The sequence below is a fragment of the Alexandromys fortis genome, unplaced genomic scaffold (assembly GCF_014885135.2).
Source record: "Alexandromys fortis isolate MF-2015 unplaced genomic scaffold, M_Fortis_MF-2015_v1.1 scaffold_93, whole genome shotgun sequence".
NCBI classification, from domain to species: domain Eukaryota; kingdom Metazoa; phylum Chordata; class Mammalia; order Rodentia; family Cricetidae; genus Alexandromys; species Alexandromys fortis.
In genome coordinates, this window is record NW_026067970.1 from 79,980 (window position 1) to 84,907 (window position 4,928).

The window sequence follows — 4,928 nt, forward strand, 5'->3', positions numbered from 1 at the left end:
TGCTTATTCAGTCCCAGTCCCGCTGGCCTTGGTGAGCTCCCAATAGATCAGTTCCACTGTCACAGTGGGTGGGTGCACCCCTCGTGGTCCTGACTTCCTTGCTCATGTTCTCCCTCCTTCTGCTCCTCATTTGGATCTTAAGAGCTCAGTCCGGTACTCCAATTTGGTCTCTGTCTCTCTCTCGATCCATCGCCAGATGAAGGTTCTAAGGTGATATGCAAGATATTCATCAATATGGCTATAGGATAGGATCATTTCAAGTTCCCCCTCCTCTGTTGCCCAAGGTACTAGCTGGGGACATCTCCCTGGACACCTGCGAGCCCCTCTAGAGTCAAGTTTCTTGCCAACCCTAAGATGGCCCCCTTAATTAGAATATATATTTCTCTGCTCCTGTGTCCACCCTTTCTTTATGCCAATCATCCCATTCCCCTAAGCTCCCCCCATTCTCCCCTTCTCATGTTTCTCACCCCAAAAGCATTTGTTCAACTATGTTCATAGCAGCATTATTTGTAATAGCCAGAACCTGGAAACAATCTAGATGCCCTTCAATGGAAGAATGGATGACGAAAGTGTGGAATATATACATATTAGAGTACTACTCAGCGGTAAAAAATAATGACTTAGTGAATTTTGCATGCAAATGGGTGGAAATAGAAAACACTATCCTAAGTGAGGTATCCCAGACCCAAAAAGATGAACATGGGAGGTACTCACTCATAATTGGTTTCTAGCCATAAATAAAGGACATTGAGCATATAATTTGTGATCCTAGAGAAGCTAAATAAGACGGTGAACCCAAAGAAAACATATAGTCATCTGCCTGGATATGGGAAGTAGACAAGATTGCAGGGCAAAACCTGGGAACTTGGGGGTGAGGTGGCATGGGGCTAAGGAGAAACAGCCATTATTTTGGAAGATGATTCTAGACTCTCTTTGTTCTTACAGCCTCCGATTACTATTCCTCACTAGGAACAGAACCCCGGGCTTTGTGCGTGGTGGGCAAGTGCTCTATCACTGACCTGATCTTCAGTTCTTGTAAAATGTGTTTTATGAGACAGGGTTTCACTCACTTAGTTGTTCAAGCTGGCCTTGAACTCACTCTATCCTCTAAGATGGCCCTGAGCTTGTGGTCCTCCTGCTTTAATCTCCCAGATAGCAGGGGTTGTAGGTCTGATTTTGTTGTCGGTATTGTGGTTTGTTCTTTTATTTTTCAATTTAATTTTTCAGATGTTTTGTGTGTATAATTAATTTTATTTATGTGAATGCACGTGTGCCTATGTGCAAGGGCCTGCAGGAGACAGAAGAGGATGTTGGATCACCTGGAACTGGATTACAGGTGATTGTGCAGCATTTGATGTGGGTGTTGGGAACTGAACCCAGGTCCTCTGTAAGAGCAGCAAGCACTCTTAACCACTGAGGCATTTATAGCCCCCATGTTTTGTCTCATTTTTAAAAGAGAAGCTTTAATTTCTTAGTGAAATTGAGAGGAAAATGCAGCGATATCTCCCTTGCCGTCACAGCCTTACCTGTTGTCTGTCCACCAGAGTGGGGTGTGTGCTATCACTTAGCCTGTACAGCAGGGTTAGCCGATCTCTACGGTTGACATTCCATTCACTCTTGGTGTTACACATCTCCGGGCTTGGACAATACATAATGACATAGATCCACTAATATAGCATCACACAAAATACCTTACTGCCCTAAGGTCCTTTGAGCTCAGCTCATGTATGCCATCTCTCCAATCCCTGGAAACTACTGATAATTCTACTGTCTCTATAATTTCAGTTTTTTCAGAATGTTCATCAGGAAATATTTCTACCCCTAAGTTTTGCTTAGTAATACATTCCTAAGCATCTCAAAGATACATTAATGGTTGCTTCCTGCCTATTCCTTGTGTTTGGATGACGTTCCACTGTTTGGATGAACTCAGCTTGCTTCATGCACTTACTGAAGGGCACCTTAGCTGCTTTCCAGTCTTGTCAGTTATCCATAAAGCTGATACAAACCTGCACATGTGAGGTTTTATGAGCGCATTATTTTTGATTCTTTTGTATAAATGTCAAGTAATGCAGTTTCTGGACCAGATGGAAAGTATTTAATTTGGTAAGATGCTGGCAGCCTGTCTTCTGAAATGACTGCCCACTCGGTAATTCTTTCAGTACCCAATGAAGGTCCTCACTGCTCAGCGTTTGATACAGTGTGTCAAATGCACTGTTCTGGGAGGTGTGTGGATAGTGGTGTTTTGCTGGTTTATGCTTCCTTGAGGACATGTGATGGTGAGAGTCTTTCCATACAGAACAGTTGGTGTCTTCATAATCTTCCGGTGTGAAGCTCTGTCAAGGCCTTTTCCGTTTTTATTGTTTTTTTTTTTTTAATATTGGGACTTCGGAATTCTTTATACATGGTCCTTGTACAAACTCAGAAACAAAGGTCAACGTTCTTCTGTATTCTCTTGAACACAGAACCAAGAAATAAACCCATGCAGTCCTGGTCATCTGATTTTCAATAGAGGAACTAAAGACCCGTGCTGGAGGACAGACAGCCTCCTTAGCAAACGGTGCTGGGGAAACTGCATATCACATGCACAGGACTGAGACAAAAATTAATTTAAAACGGATCAGCAGAGCCGAATGGTGGTGGCACGTGCCATTAATCCCAGCACTCGGGAGGCAGAGGCAGGCGGATCTCTGTGAGTTTGAGGCCAGCCTGGTCTACAAAGTGAGTTCCAGGATAGTCAGAACTGTTTCACAGAGAAACTCTGTCTCAGAAAATAAAATAGTAAAAATAAAAATAAAGTAATAAAAAAAGGATCAGAAACTTTTGTGTAAGATGTGAAGTTTAACATCAGTAGAAGGAACGTAAGGAAGATAGTTGAAGATTTAGGCCTCTGCGTGAGCATTGCCCTGGCGTGAACCAAAGCGTGGATTTGAAGCCTGACGTGGCACCTTATTTTGATTGGTTTTCGTGCCCACTTGCCTGGAATTAGAGCTGCACCTGAAGAACTATCCTGATTGCCTTGCCGATGGTGGACTGCAGCTTCTGGTGGCAGCCCACATGGAAAACGTGCAGCGGAAGGAAGACCCCCTTCCTCCCACCGTGCACTTTGCTCCCCTGGGCCTCACTCCTGCTACAGTTGATTGGTCCCGCTGTTGCTGCTGCTGCTGTCGCTGCTGCTGCTGCTGCTGCCGCCGCCTCCTCCTTCCCTGATAGCAGAGACAGCATTTTCAAGTTTCCACTGTGGGCTAAGGACCAGTGGCTCTTCAGAGAGTTCCTGGGGTCCTGGCACCGGATCGGAACCACTGAGATACCCTGCCTTGTGCACTGAGTAACTACCAGCTGTTGCACCCCAGCCCCAAGTTAGAGATAGCTATTGTGAGATTGCTCCAACAGTGGAGGTACCCAGCCTCAAGAACCTAGAAACCGCCAGGTTCTCAGCTTTGAAGTCAAGGTCACTGTTAGTATTTAGGCATCTGTACTGGCCTGCCCTTGGGGTCCTGACAGGATATGTCCTCAGCTGCGGCCACTAAGAGCACCTCCTGTGTGCACTTGCTACCTTCCCCTTTTAAAGGTCGACCTTGTTCACCCCCATCTCTTTCTTTCTCTTCCATGACTCTTGTCCCTAGGGACTGGTTCCTGCCCCTTCTCTATCCCTTCTCTCTCCTCTTCCAATAAACCTCCTATATGAGCCCTGTTGTATGATGTGATTCTCTTCTCGCTGTTTGTTTGTTTGTTTTAGTAAATTGCAATATTGGTTCCCTGACCAGGAAAGGCTCTGTTGGCACTTCCTCTTGCCCACAGGCGTTTGAGGCACTCCAAGACCCTGGAACCAGGTACACGTATGATAGCCTTGCTTTTCCAGATCACTGGGTCCCTTCATCAAATACTGGCACAATTGGTGAGCCCCTCCCCCTCCCCCATCTCTGGACAGTTCCCACAAGTGAGGACTTGTCTCTTGGGTGTGGTTTCTCACCTTTTGATCTCGTTAAGCCCTGGTACCAGGAAACCGCCACTGCTCTCTCAGGCTCAGAGCCTCCACCCTTTGCCTGATGACTCACTGGGTACCTTGTAGCTTTCTCGTTTTCTCCGACCCTTGGGTCTTCTGACTTTGTCCTTCAGTCCCTGCCCCTTGCTTGACGACTCTCGGGGGTAGTTTGTGCCTTTCTCGCTTGAACCTCACTTGATAAAAGGCATTGGATCTTGTTCTGCCTCACTCATGGGGAATAAGCCTAGCAAAAATCTGCTTCCCAGCCCTCTATATCCTGATATTTTATGGGATCTTTGCAACATTCTGCCTGCAATCCTGATAGATGGAAGGAGGAATCACCTTTTCATCCTTTCACTCCTCCGCTTTCCCTTCCCCTAATAAACCTCTTAGGCTAACTCTGCTGCTGTGACATGTTTGCTCAGTGGCACAGCTCACTGAAAGGTAATCACATCAAGCTGGGACCCTACCCACCTGCTCCACTCTCAACAGATCCGCTCTCTTCCTGGGCTTTAAGCCCCAGGGAATTGACTTGGATCCAGCTCAAAGAGCATTTTGCTAGGTCCAAGCAGCACCTGATGGTTCCACAGAGCCAGGACAGGGAAGTGAAACAGCCAGTTGCTCCAGGACATAGTCACCCCCCAGTTTTCTCAGGTCCCCCAAATCTAGCGATGCCCCCAGGTCAGCATGAAGCAGAGTCTTGAGAACACAGCATCCTCGTCCCCACCTCACCTGCTACCCCTTTCTAACTCCTCTCCTTTTTATGATGAGTAACAAGGAGGGTTGTTAGTGTTCAGGCCCCTGGACTGGCCTGGCCTTGGGGTCCTGGCAGGATATGTCCTCAGCTGCGGCCACTAAGAGCACCTCCTGTGCACATTCACTAAGTTCCCCTTCAAAAGGTGAGCCTTATCCACCTCCTATCTCCCTCCCTCCCTCCCTCCCTCCC